General features: G+C 41.5%; 1 long non-coding RNA gene across 3 annotated transcripts; it reads right to left on the minus strand.

Annotated features, from left to right (window-relative positions):
- Positions 1 to 305: 305 nt before the first annotated feature.
- LOC136591499 (uncharacterized) lies at positions 306 to 14743 on the minus strand. 3 transcript variants are annotated; one of them, XR_010787994.1, is made up of 4 exons: positions 14513 to 14743; positions 1977 to 2066; positions 1836 to 1901; positions 1070 to 1157 (listed from the first exon to the last, which is right to left on the minus strand). It is a non-coding gene; the product is annotated as an uncharacterized lncRNA (long non-coding RNA). The 3 variants fall into 3 exon arrangements; XR_010787995.1 differs by lacking the exons at positions 1070 to 1157; positions 14513 to 14743 and adding an exon at positions 306 to 576 and having other exon boundaries at positions 1977 to 2481; XR_010787993.1 differs by lacking the exon at positions 14513 to 14743 and having other exon boundaries at positions 1977 to 2478.
- Between the last annotated feature and the right edge of the window lie 323 nt (positions 14744 to 15066).

The following is a 15066-nucleotide window of genomic DNA, read 5'->3' on the forward strand; positions in this document are numbered from 1 at the left end:
GAGAGGCAGATAGATAGAGAGAGGCAGACAGATAGATAGAGAGAGGCAGATAGATAGAGAGAGGCAGACAGATAGAGAGAGGCAGATAGATAGAGAGAGGCAGACAGATAGATAGAGAGAGGCAGACAGATACACAGGCATACAGATATATATGTGTGTCAAAATACATACACACACAACCCACAGTTTGTGTGTGTATATATTATACACACTAACATACGCATATGTAGTCATGTATATACATAATGATAGAACGATTAGTGATTATAGTCGAGACGTTCCAAATAAAAAAACCACACACTATATTTCACAAAAAAATGTATTAACATTTTAAAATCTGTAAAGCCTGAATACAAAATTGCACAAATTAAAACATCCTACAAGTTCAACTGGAAATCCAAATTGCTTTCAGTCGGGTCCATGTAGAACTGGAAACCAGTGTAATTTCCTTGCGGATCAGGGTAAGCTGTCCGTATTGATTTAATCACACACGCTGGTATGGGGATTCTATTGTTTTTCCCCAAGAATCCATGTATCCACGCTGTATAAGAGCGATATGCGCCCACACGCATAACCCTAAGAAAAAACGAAAGGAAATATATTAATATTTCTAAACTTATTAAAAAAATTTTAATAGTCTACATGAAAACAAAAAAAAAAGACGCATTGATATCTTATGTTTTTCCATGTTGCCTTTTTCACTAACCTTTTTTCCTTTTCAAATAAACTTTTTCCTTTGTTAAAAATTATACTTGCATTGTCTTGTGTGTTGTACAATAAAATTGTAATAAATACCTATTGTTTGTGGTGTCGTACTGTCTCCGGGTGACCAGTGCAGATAGTCTTATCGCGTGTTCTATGTTTTCGCGCACAAGCGCATACTGAGCAAATAACGGATGTTGTGTAACACATACGCAAGCTTCTGGTAACATCTGTAGGACTACTTCGTGTTCTCGACAACAGACACACTCCGCCACTGTGGGCATGCAAATGCACTGCCCACAGTGACACCACTCTTTGTTGGCAAGCCTGCCATGGGGATCTTCAGTGGATCCTAAAGCACCCGCTCCTGGTGCACCCTGCGGATCGTTTTGAAAACACTGGAGACTGCTTATGTCCGCCTGAGCATATAGCGAGTCTGCCAGTTGTTGTTGAACCTAAGAAGGGATTAATATGAAGAATACTGTATTTAATGTTTTAGGAAAAAAGGAAGGGGTACATTTTTAATTGTATGGTGTTGCTGAAAGCGGCATGATCATCCTTATTAGGCAGGGCACAGATTCCTGTATGTATATGTGCATACATACACAGACGTACGTACGAGTTTGTATGTATATACACAGATGTACGTACGTGTTTGTATGTATATACTGACTTACGGGTGTGTATGCATTAACACGTACACGCGTGCGTACCAGTGTATGCCTAAACACGTACACGCGTGTGTCTGTGTGTATATATATATATATATTAAATATAATGTGTGTGTACACACGTAATTAAGTGTGACTGTATATACACATACACTCGTTCCTACGTGTGACTGTATATACACATACACTCGTTCCTACGTGTGACTGTATATACACATACACTCGTTCCTACGTGTGTATGTATATACAGATACACACGTACGTTCGTGTGTATATGCATACACACGCGCATGTATGTGTGTATATGCACACGAAATAATGTATGTGTGTATATATACACGTGTGTGTATGTATATACACACACGAAATAATGTATTGAAATAATAAATTGTACAGGACTGATGCATAGTTGCGGTTTCAAACAATAAACAAAAAAAATTTTATACATATTTCAACACATACCGCCGAATAATGCCGAGTTTCGGGGAAATCCTCATCATTTTCCTCGCTATCAGATTAAAAGTCCTGCTAAAAAAAAAAAAAATGTATTCTGTTTATTACCATTGGTTTGCTGCAACCTTTCTATTTTCAGCAAAAACTTACCTCTCCAAAAGAATCGGATGAATAATCAAGCTCCTCAAATTCAAGATCTTCCTGGTACATGTTTGTTCTTGAATTGGACTACAAAAAAAACTTTAAAAAAAAACAAAAAAACACCAAGTTAGTGGCACTTCAATAACAGTTATGGAAGCAGCAGCATTTTCTAATAACAATCTTTTAAAGGTCCATGGCAGGCATAATTTAGGCAAATTTTAGATTGATTACTGGGCGATTGTGGACAGATTGTTGATAGCTAGCATTATCCGCAGTCTGTAGGCAGATAGCATGCATATTGTATGTAGAATGCAGGTTAATAGTGTCGATTGAAGGCAGTGTTTGTGTGTAGATTGCATGCAGATGCTATGTCTATTCCATGCAAATTTTCCGAAGATTGCATGATAATTGTATGAATGAATTGTGCGGAATGTATGCTGATTCAAAGCAGTTTGCAGTCACATGCACATTGCAGCACATGGCAGGCACATGGAAGCACACGGCAGGCACAAAAAAAAAAAAAAAGGCAGGCACAAGGAAGCATACGGCAGGCACAAAAAAAAGCAGCAAACGGAAGCACACGGCAGGCACATGGAAGCACACGGCAGGCAAATGGAAGCACACGGCAGGCCCCCCCAAAAAAAAAAACAGCACACGGAAGGCACCAAAAAAAAAACAGCACACGGCAGGCACAAAAAAGAAAAAAAAAAAAAGGACATGGCAGGCACACGGAAGCACACGGCAGGCACAGAAAAAAAAGCAGCACATGGCAGGCACACAGAAGCACACGGCAGGCACATGTTAGAACCCGGCAGGCACATGGAAGCACACAGCAGGCACAAAAAAAAAAAAGGGAAGCACACGGCAGGCAAAAAACAAAATAAAACAAAAAAACACATGGAAGGCACACGGCAGGTATATGGAAGCACACGGCAGGCACAAAAAAAACGAGAACACGCCAGGCACATAGAAGCACACGGCAGGCACCAAAAAAAAAAAAAATACCCCTGGCAGGCACACGGCAGGCACATAAAAGCACACGGCAAGCACAAAAAAATAAAATTAAATACACTGCAGGCACATGAAAGCACACGGCAGGCACAAAAATAAAGAAAAGAAAAAAAAAGCCGGCACAAAAAAAAAGAAAAAAAAAATACACGGCAGGCACATGAAAGCACACGGTAGGCACAAAAAAAAAAAAAATAAGCACATGGCAGGCGAATGGAAGCAGGCGGCATGCACAATAAACACTGCAGTCGCGATAGCAGCACACAGCAGGAAAAAAAAAACGCAGCACATGGCAGGCACTGTAAAAATGTAAGACACATTACTATACAGGGCATGCACAATACATTTTTCATGCACAGACTCACTGCATAAGGCAATGATCCTGTGCTAATAAAAGCATGAAAGAGTACCGCGGAAAGGTGCACTTACCTGCGCTTCTGTGTGGTCAAGAGATGGGAGAAACAGCTGTTTGCTGTTTTCTCCGGTAGACTCCACCTCCCGCTGTGACGCTTTCTGCCGACCAGCCAATGTGGCGGCTGGAGCGGCGTTTCATTCATTTGCAAGTGCACGCCTCCACCGATGACGTCAGTCACCTGCTCACGTGACCGGCGTCTCGGGAGCGCGCATGAAGGCCTCCAGGAAGAGCGAGCATTGCACCGTGGAACGCACCCAGGGACAACGCAGGCGCCATCTTACATGGAGAAGTTTAAAAGTTATTATTTCTGCTAAACTGTAAGTAGGATGCGGTTTATAACCGCTCAAAAGGGCTGCTTTATGACGGGGGGTGACAGGGGGAATGGGCTAATAATATAAAGTTTTGCGGTTTTGCCTCGGACAACCCCTTTAAAACAAATTAAATTTCAGAAAAGCTTTGGGAGCTCAAGATGAATGTTTATGCGAAATCCAAGAAGCTGTTGTACAAACAGGTAAACTAAACATAATAATTCAAACTAATTGACTTTGAAGTTAATTTTTGTTTATTTAGCATCTATGAAAATATACCTACTTATCTTAACTCTAAGCTGCTCCATTACTTTACTGGGAATATAAAGTTTTGTGCTTAGCTTAAAGCCATATATAAAAGTTCTTCTAAATGTATATAGTATGATCATTTTCCTTAGGACTCTAAAATGTGGCAAAAAATGCCATTCTCACACCGTTATCCTACCAGCTGCAGGGTGTATTTTTTAGTGCTGTGCCACAGCTGCTGCAGAACATCAAAATATACACTATCAAAATAATTTTCAGACATGAATGTCTCTTTACTTCTAAGGCCGGAATCACACAGGCGAGAAACTTGCGCCAGTTTTCTGCGATGCAAGAGCCCGGAAAATGACACAACTATGAAATGTATTTTTTTCAATGTGTTTATTCCCATGTGCGACTTTTCTCTTTATGTGATCCTGCGAGAATTAAAAACCGCAGCATGTCCTGTCTTGTTTCAGAATGGTATGTCTTCTTGCCCATGTGTTCCTAAGGACCCTCTGTATTCTCGCATTGCCTTGTGTTGTCTTGCAATGTTTCTGTGATGCATTTTCATGCGTATTGCTATGGGAATATATGCAAATTTAAGCGGACGTGCTCATCAGCTTCTTAGCAGTGTGGAGGCCTGTTTGGAGCAGCGTGGAGGCAGGAGTTGTTGGCAACTTTCAAAAACACGACATACATTTATATAGACGAGGAGCACTTGATCTATCTGGTGCAGGGGCACCCCATCCTGTGGTACATCAGGAGAGTGGAGTACCATATCAGGAGCCGGAGGGACTTGGTGTAGGAGGAAGTTGCAGAGCTTCTTTTAGGGAAGCAGTGGGAGTCCCCACACTCCCTCCACAATACTGATGCCAGCCATAAGCCCCGTTCCCTGCAAATGATGCAACAGGATACCCGCCTGTATCACATCTTGTATCCAAGCTAAAGGCAGCCCAATAGGTTACTAGAGCCTCCATGCCCCCCTGTATCACAATTTGCATCCAAGCTAGAGGCAGCCCAACAGAGTACTAGAGCCTCAATGCCCCCGTATCACATCTTGTATTCAAGCTAGAGGTGGTACAACAGGGTACTAGAGCCTCCATGCCCACCCATATCCCATCTTGCATCCAGGCTAGAGGCGGTACAACAGGGTACTAGAGCCTCCATGCCTGCCCATATCACATCTTTTATCTAAGCAGGAGATGGTACAACGGGGTACTAGTGCCTCCATAGCCACCCATATCATATCTTGCATCCAAGCTAGAGGTGGTACAACAGGGTACTAGAGCCTTCATGCATGCTGTACCACATCTTGCATCCAAGCTAGAGGCCGTACAACAGGATACTAGAGCCTCTATGCCCACCGTTATCACATCTTGTATGCAAGCTAGAGGCAGTACAACAGGGTATTAGAGCCTCCATGCTGCCCTTATCACATCTTGTATGTAAGCTAGAGGTGGTACAGCAGACTACTAGAGCCTCCATGAGAAGGAAATATATATATCCTTGTAGGTAGATAAGAGAAAACAATGGAATATATACATTTATATAGATATAGTTATGTGCCTTTCTTTTTATATGTATACTAACTTTATTCTCATATGTACTAACTCTATGAAAAACTTAATACTTCGCCTTACATCAGATATGCCAAGATGCTTTGCAAGGCAAACAGAGAAAGAATGTCCAAAGAAACTGGATGAAGGTTAAAGTGAAGGAGAGAAGAGATATGGAGAATGCATGCTTAGCTGCTTTTTTAGAATTGAGTGGGTGATTCTTTGCACTGGAGTTAATTGAATATGTGATTTTCTGTACATAAGCCAGAGGCGCCATATCAAGATAACGACTGTTCAACTATGCATCTGAACTTTCACTATCTCAGGCCGGAAATCCGGACTTTCCATATATGGTTATACGGTGGAGTTGAGCCAATGAGCTCATCACCCATTTCTAGTTATGAGACCAAAGGGTATAAGATCCCATGTAATCTGTAATAAAGCGCGCGGCGCAGTCATGTCCCCGTGTGAGGAACTATACCAGACTCCGTGTGTGGTGTTTTCTTCCTTACCGCCGGCAGCGGGGCAAGTGGGGTGGGCCTGATTGGTGCTGTACTTAGAATTTCTCTGACAAATGGTGCCGAAACCCGGGACGACAAAACCGGAGCCGTGCAGCCCTGTCCACCCGGATCCACGCCACGGGGAAGCCGTCCTGCTGCAACCGAGCCTGATCAACTCACAGAACTCCAGGTAAGACCAGCATATATTTATGTTGTGTTTTACACTGCGAGTCTTGCAGCAGGAGGGACTATCTGTGTTTTGTGACCGGACGGGTTGGGTTAAGAGTTCTACACGGTAACTCGTGTGGGCTTCGGGTTTGCCGTCATGGACCACTGACCGTGATATGCGCATTAATCGCTCACCCAGAAACTAGTCTGTAGTCTATTTGTACTTTGAAGTCCATAGTGTTTTAACAATAGTGGAGATTGTTGTATCTGCAGAATTTTTTTTCCTCTTACTTTTCATTTTGTCTCATAGTAGAAGGGACCCTCGGTTTTAGTTTAGTTAGTTAATGGTTTAGCAGAGGAGGAGATGCACTCTATGAGATAGGTCTCATAGAAGAAGGGACCCTCGATTTTAGTTTAGTTAGTTAATGGTTTAGCTGAGGAGGAGATGCACTCTATGAGATAGGTCTCATAGAAAAAGGGACTCTCGGTTGTTTTGCCTTATATATGGGGCTAACGATTTGATTTCAGAGAGATGCATTCTGTGAGGCTGGTTCCATAGGAGAAAGGACCCTCGGTTGTTTTGCCGGTATATAAGGGGCTGACAATTTGGAATTAAGAGGGATGCACTCTATGGAGCGTGTTATTATTATTGTTGTTGTTCTAATATGCGTAAGATCTTATTAAAGAAGACAGAGCCCTTTATGGGCCGCCGCCGTGCGGATCAATTGGTGGAGGAGAGACAGGAGTTCCAATGTGTAAAATGTAAGAAAACTTATGAAAATGTGTAACAAGGACCCGCACGGTAGATTACAGCATGGTGTCTGGGAGGAGGTCTTTAGGACCAAGAAGCGTGCCTTGAAAGACCAAGGTTTGCTAGAAAGTGCTGGAGTGAGGAGGAGAGAGAGACAGTCAGAGAAAGTTAAGTATGTACACATTATTTGTTTAGTAAAGTATCCGTAAGTGAAATGTTGGAAAGTACAGTAAGTGATCAAGAGGGTGTCGGGAGAGTGTCTATTGAAGGTTACATTGGCAGTTAGGTAGGGAGAGAAATATGGGGAACAAGCAAAGTCGAGAAGAAGGTTACAATGCATGTGATTTGTTGGCAAAGAGAGAGGAAAAGGTGTATAATATGTATAATCCATACTGGATGGATATATATATGTGTATATATGTATATACTGTATGTGCAAATGGTTAACTGAGCTTGCTTTTAGATGAGAAAGATTGTTTACATGAAGCTGCAGAGCTTGTGTTTAGTTTTCAAGGTCAAGCGATAACAAAGTAGAGAGAATGAAATAATGACCCTGGAAAATATCTTTGCTTGCTTAAATGGAATGAAAGCTTATAATGAATTTAATTAATTATACTGTCTTACAAGGCAGGAAATATAGCAATTTCTAAGGTATATTCTTACTTATACAGGGGTTGAAAATGCAAAACAACTCAGTCAGTGAATGCATATTCGGAGAGATAACAGTTGGTTTTACAAAGGTGGGGGCTTTCAGATTTCACTCCAAACTCAGGGTCACAGAAACTAAAATACTTTCGCGTTTAATATAGCATATAATAGCTTCAGTAAATAAGAAAGAGAGAATGTCTCAGTCACTCAGCAAACTTTTTTCACATAATTTGTCAAAGATAGCGCTCATTCACAATCTCATCTCAATAGAATCATGTACTTTATAACATTATAGCACTCACCTCAATGTTTTTCAACTGATGTATGTTTGTTTGTCAAACTTTTTTTTGTCTGTGCGTCTGTGTGTACTGGGACACCTTCAATAGGGGGTGACGGAGCAGACTTGAGCGCATGGATGGATGAAAGTTAATGCCCAGTGCTCAGGCTGTGATGAATGTGGGATGTGTGATGCAGATATTGACTAGGGATGGAGGTCCCCCCCATGCATGGGACTTTACTTGGTTGTGATGTGGATGCTTGGACGGTTAAGCTGAAATGAAGGTGTGAAAAAAAAAGACGCAAGCGATCAATATCGAAGGGGTGGAGCTAGATGATGTAAAGGACGTAATGTTTCATCCCTCTTGTCCACAAGGGAGGGGGTGAGGATCTTGAGCAGCTAGTAAAAGTTTTTTGGTTTTTTTTTCTCTCTCTCAAATTTGATAAGACATTGCAGGCAGGATCAGATTAATAATGAATTTGCTTAAAGGATATCACATTTCCAATATTAATAGATGTTTGTAGATTATTCTGCCCCGATGTAACTCATGTCTCTGTTATTGGTGCTAACATCTTACAGGCCTTATCTGCATCCATCAAATCTTTTTACAATGTGATACTACCTTGAACTCGGCTACTCTTCTTACAATTGAGTATCCTGGTTCAAAGGGGGGGGGAGGAGAAGGCATAGGTGATCTAGGTATTGCAAATCAGCCATTTTTAAATTTTTTGCAACAAGATTCTGATCTTTTTGAAATAGAATATCAGCCTGATTGTCTAGCATTGATGCAACAAGAAAATTTAAGTTTTAAAAAGTTACTGAAAGCCCTTGTTAACAATGCATATTTTGAGTTGTTTTTTATAGATGGTACCAGGGTGATTGACGACTCCACACTGGATATGTAGTGGTCACACAACAAGATGTCCTAAAAGCAGAATGCTCCGCATGTCGCAGTACAAGAAGCGGAACTAAAAAGGCCATCACTGAGGCGAGTAGAGTGGCCACAGGTAAGACGGCAACCTTTTACACTGACTCCCGGTATGCATTTGGCATAGCTCATGATTACGGCCCAACAGGGAAGGCCAGACAGTTTTTTACCTCAGCAGGACAGCCAATTAAAAATGATGCAGCGGTCTCACGGAGGCCCTACTTCTACCCGACAAAGTGGAAAGCTCACATCAATTCCTACACCGGAGAAGCAAGAGGCAACACCATCACAGACCACACAGCAAAAGTAGCGGCCCTCAAGCCGTGGAAGAAAAGAAGAAAAGAAGAATTTAACAATAACTTTGACTAAACCTTGGACTTTGATATGATCTTGGACTTTGATATGAATTTGGACTTTGATACAAACTTTGAACTTTGATATGCTAAAGACTTTACAGTTACAAGCCAGCAAGGAAGAAAAGGAAAAATGGAATAAAAAGGGACGGCATATGGTGAACAGTCAACAGCACTTGCCTACCACGGTCCCTGTGCCCCATGATGGCCCAGCTGACGCACGGAAAGACGCACCTCTATGTCAACGCATGAACAAGGACGGGTGGCTCCTTGGTTTTCTGTAGCTGCTGCATCATTTGTCCAATTTTGCATGATCTTTGCCATAAGCAACAGGGCAGAAGTAAATTTGCCACATAACACTTGCCTAGACCACTCTACCCATTTCAGGGATTGCAAATTGGCTACACTCAGCTCCCACTTGTTGGGAAGCATGAATATGTGCTTGTTGTTGTTGTTGATGTTTTTCAGGTTGGAGACCTACTCTGTTGCCAAAGTAAATAAGCAGGTAACCGCAATGAAGCTCATGAATGAGGTAATCCGCAGATACGGGGTACCGGAAGTGATTGAGTCAAACAAAGGTACACACTTCACAGGTGAAATAATGCAACACATCATGTCTGTTTTGGGTATATTCCAGGCTTTTCACACACCCTACCATCCACGGAGTAGTGGGAAAGTAGATACAAAAGGCAATGAAGAAAGCGGGCAAATCTTGAATTGAGTGTCTCCCATTGGTTTTTCTTTTTCTTAGGAGGGTACATGCCACAGTATCAGAGTTTGGGGAATGATTTTCTTGTTAATTTTGTCATAGGTCTCTCCAAGGAATTGTCAATAATGCATTCTGCAGTCTCTGCTTTTCTCCCAGGTCCTACAGATGAGTGTCACAATCTGAACCCAGGTGACAGGGTCTATGTAAAAAGTTTGAGAGAGAAACCCTGTTTAAAGGTCCTTACCAGATGTTGCTTACCACCCCAACTGCAGTCAAGCTCGAAGGAAAGCCCACTTGGATCCACACTTCGCACTGAAAAAACTCATGATCCTGCATATCCTTTACATGCTATAATGTGGTACAATTCCTCTAACACACACCTTTGACTACTGTACACTAGCCCCCTGTTTCAGAACAAATTAATACAATCAAATGTGCAATATGAAGAGTACACTGAGGGTAAGAATCCAATACCGCATCGTGCTAAGAGAGATGTTGACACTCAAGGTGGTAACTTTGATCCACATGTATACATAGATGTAATAGGAGTGCCAAGTGGGGTGCGGGATGAATTTAATTCTTGAGATCAGATTAAAGCAGGTTTTGAGTCCTTATTTGCTATTGTCACTGTTAATAATAATGTAGATTGGATGAATTATATCTATTACAATCGGCAGAGATTTGTAAACTACACCAGAGATGCTTTACAAGGGTTAGCTGACCAGTTAGGGCCCACTGCATCCATGGCCCTAGAGTGGCCCTGGATATGATTTTAGCAGAAAGAGGTTGGGTATGCAACTTTCTGTATGTGTATTATCCCTTTGATCAAAAAGAGTGTGAGTAAGGGACTGGACAATATGACACCAAAATTTCCCTTGTTTGAAAAAGATGAAGAGCCAGTTCCGATAATGCCAACCACGTAAGTTACCAGAAGAATGGAGAAATGTACTAGTACTTCGCCTGCCCCGATCTCCTAAGATGAACTGTCAGTGGACTTCCCATTTGCCTAGGGATAGTGCAGAAGACCTTAGCTTCCGGCGAGGGGACACCCTGTGGGGTGTTAACTTGTACAGATAGAGGGTATGGATGCCCGGAAATAAGCCCAGGGAATCCATGGCCTCCTTCTGAGGTGAGGTAGGGATCCCCCCTCCTAGGAGTAGGGACTTACGGGCAGTGAAGAAACCCTGACACAAGGGAGAGGCGACCGAGGAAGAGTGCAAGGTCTGGTGCTTGATCTCCGTATTAAGTTTTTAGGGGGGTTTGAGAAGGAAATATATATATCCTTGTAGGTAGAAAAGAAAACACTGGAATATATACATTTATATAGATATAGTTATGTGCCTTTCTTTTTATATGTATACTAACTTTATTCTCATATGTACTAACTCTATGAAAAACAATACTTCGCCTTACATCAGATATGACAAGATGCTTTGCAAGGCAAACAGAGAAAGAATGTCCAAAGAAACTGGATGAAGGTTAAAGTGAAGGAGAGAAGAGATATGGAGAATGCATGCTTAGCTGCTTTCTTAGAATTGAGTGGGTGATTCTTTGCACTGGAGTTAATTGAATACGTGATTTTCTGTACATAAGCCAGAGGCGCCATATCAAGATAACGACTGTTCAATTATGCATCTGAACTTTCACTATCTCAGGCCGGAAATCCGGACTTTCCATATATGGTTATACGGTGGAGTTGAGCCAATGAGCTCATCACCCATTTCTAGTTATGAGACCAAAGGGTATGAGATCCCATGTAATCTGTAATAAAGCGCGCGGCGCAGTCATGTCCCCGTGTGAGGAACTATACCAGACTTCCGTGTGTGGTGTTTTCTTCTTTACCGCCGGCAGCGGGGCAAGTGGGGTGGGCCTGATTGGTGCTGTACTTAGAATTTCTCTGACATCCATAGCCACCTGTATCATATCTTGCATCCAAGCTAGAGGTAGTACAACAGCGTACTTGAACCTTCATGCATCTCTTATCACATCTTGCATTCAAGCTAGAGGCGGCCCAACAGGGTATTAGACCTCTATGCCCACCCTTATGACATCTTGTATGCAAGCAAAAGGCGGTACAACAGGGTACTAGAGCCTCCATGCTCCCCCTTATCAAATCTTGTATGCAAGATAGAGACGATACAGCAGGGTACTAGTGCCTCCTTTCAAGGGGTCAGTTTTTCACAATTAATTATCCTTTTGCACTGATATTGTAATCACTTACTTGTATCAAATATCAGAGAGAAAGTTTCATTCCATTCCAACAACTTCTCTTATGGGAGAGATTGTTTTTTGACAATGAGTGTACATGGCGGATTCTAAATCTGTATGTGGGTTTTGAGAGCAGAATTCAACCTTTAAGACCTAAGGCAAACTGCACCAAAATCCATGGCAAAATTCTTACCATTTTGGTTTTTCATTAAACTAAGCTTTTTATGAAGGGGTAGAAGAAGAACATCTTTTGGGTCCACAAGAGGCTCAGCAACGACATTTTTCTCGGCAGAGTCAAGATTTATTGCAGGCCAGTCCGCTTGAATGTAATTTGATTTCCTATCCCTACTCCAAGTGCTGCAGACCTCTTTTCAAATATTTTCCTATCCCTACTGTCCCACATACATAAAAAGCAACAGTATTTAGTGTACCCCAGTTGCATTCCTAAGAGTACAACCATTTTAGATTTTCCTCTTGTGTTCAGCATATTTAATTGAGTCGAGGAGGGCTGTCATGTTTGCATAAAAGTCTCCTTCACGTGAACTGCATGACCAACAGGAAAAGAAGGAAGACGGTTGCTGTTGTGAAGTAATACAGCTTTCAAACTAAGCTTGGAGGAGTCTATGAATAGCCTCTATTTAGTTGGATCATGGTTCAGATTCAAACATTTTATCCAGTCATTAACGTCGCAGCAAGCAACCAGATTGGTTTTATTCCGAAAAAAAGAAGCAGATCCCCCTGACGTTGGAGAAGACTCCATTGCTGTAGTCTTGACCCTAGAAGTTACGCCTTCTCCTTTGACAAGTCAAGCTTTCGAATGAGATCACTCAATTCCGCGTGACTCAGTCTGTGCCATGTATCATCTTTTACCTCAAAGTCAGGGTCATGGGATGTGGAAGGCTTGTTGAGTTCTTCTTTTTCCACACTTTCTTCAGTTTCTACTTTAAACTCATAATGTTGGGGTGGAATAGGAACTGGTCAACTATCTGAATGTGGAATAGCAGATGGAAGATTTGGGTATTGAACTGTTCCTGTTTTCTTCATTGACAATCCTACCTTTATAGGCTGAGTCAAGCAGAAATAGCAGTCATCTGTATGGTTTGTAGGCTACTGCCAAACCATAGGCACGGCAAAAGCCATAGATAATTTTTTATTTTTCAGCCAATCTCGTAGTTTAACTGAGCAAGAGTTGAAACATATATGTGGAGCCCATGACTTATCCTGGTCCCCTACATTCATACCAAAATAATGCTGATAGGCAGTCTTTATAAGATTGCGTTTCTGAGACGAAAATGTTATTTCACCACAAATGTAACAAAAATTCTTCACTAAATTTACACATTTTTGTGGCATTTTGATATAGAAAATGTTACACTTCAAAGGCACTCCAAAACCAGAAATTCTGAGAAAAGGTAAAGCAAAAACAATATGAAACTCAGTCATAGCAACACTTATTATGTTTATAACCTACAAACATATGGAGAACGTTGTGTTATGTCAGATGAGAGGTGTGAGAACTACCCCCACCCCAAAAAAACCTCCAACAAAATAAGAATGTAAACTCTAAGAAATGATATGTCACTGTATCTCCAAAGCAAGAGCTAATCGGTCATTTTTATGTTGATTTTTGAATTCAGCAGATGAAAATACATAAGAATACGCTAATTTTGAGCCCGAAACAAAATCATCATTGGGCAGTGTAATCAATGTTAAATTTGTACGGCTTCTAAATGGTTAAAAAAACGAAAGCTTTTCAAATCTGCATCCAAAATAAGGTAAACGGATGGAAATATATATCCTAGCAAAAATGTGTACAGTATGTTTGTACATATTTATTATATTACAATTGAAAATGTGAAAAAATGAGAATTTAAAAAAAAATTGCCCAATTTTGGCGCTTTTAATAAATATACACAAATATTATTGGACTTCTGACCTAGTTGGGATAATTTGCACTCACAATGCCTAGGCCTGTGTTCCTTCCAGATTCCGTGGGGTCTGCTCTGACTCGTACTTTCGCTGCTGCAGGGATGAAAAAAGTCTCTCTGACGGCTGGGTCCACCATCTTTGTATCACTATCTCCCTGGCTTGTGATTGGCTCAGACTGGCTGGTCTGAGACTCAGCTTTCCCTCTTGTGTCCGATCTCTCCTACCACATCTTCTCTTCTCTGTCTCTCTCCCTACATTAAACTCTGCCCCCCAATCAATCCTAACCCAGACAGAAACCGCTCACAACACACAGAGCAGGTTAGGGTGACAGGGGTGCAAGAACATACAAGTTGGTTGGGACAACAATGACACAGACATACACACATACACATTCCACATGAGATAGCCAAACAAGAGCTGTGGGGGCCCCAACCTCAGGCAACTACAGTTGTTTGTCTATAATTGTCCTGTATATAACAACCAGTCCACATTTTTTACTAATTAATGTAGAAAAAGAGTTAATTACAAAGGGTTCACTTACTTTTTCTTGTAGCTATATGATATTAAAATCCCTTTTAATTCAGAATTGATCAGGAACTGTCAATCAACACCAGTGCACTGAAACTGCAAATATTAACCCCTTCAGCATTTGTATTTGTTGATGCACCATGCAGCTACAATGTATATATACATCCTCTACTTTAGCGGCACATCTTATCGTGTAGCTTTCTGCCAGTAGGTTAGCTCTTGCTAATAAACAGTGAGGAATGTAGTGGTCAAAATGAGTCAAATTACCAGCTAGCGACAGGCGAAACCAGAAAATTGAAATGGGGATCTTTGTTCTCAGGTCTTCTATTGATGATAGGCATGGGTGGACTGGCCAGTGAACTCACCAGGAAAATTCCCAGTGGGTCGATTGGGTCCTGGGGCCGGTGCTGGGGGTGACAATTTTTTTTTTATTTGACTGCAGAAGTGACATAAAATAAAAAAAACACATTTACTCACCTGGGTCTGTCTTCTCGGCTCATGGGCTCTGAAGTTCACTCAGCATTGGTTTTGCACTGATTTTCACATTACACGGTCACGTGGTTGCTA

The sequence above is a fragment of the Eleutherodactylus coqui genome, unplaced genomic scaffold, assembly GCF_035609145.1.
Source record: "Eleutherodactylus coqui strain aEleCoq1 unplaced genomic scaffold, aEleCoq1.hap1 HAP1_SCAFFOLD_130, whole genome shotgun sequence".
NCBI classification, from domain to species: domain Eukaryota; kingdom Metazoa; phylum Chordata; class Amphibia; order Anura; family Eleutherodactylidae; genus Eleutherodactylus; species Eleutherodactylus coqui.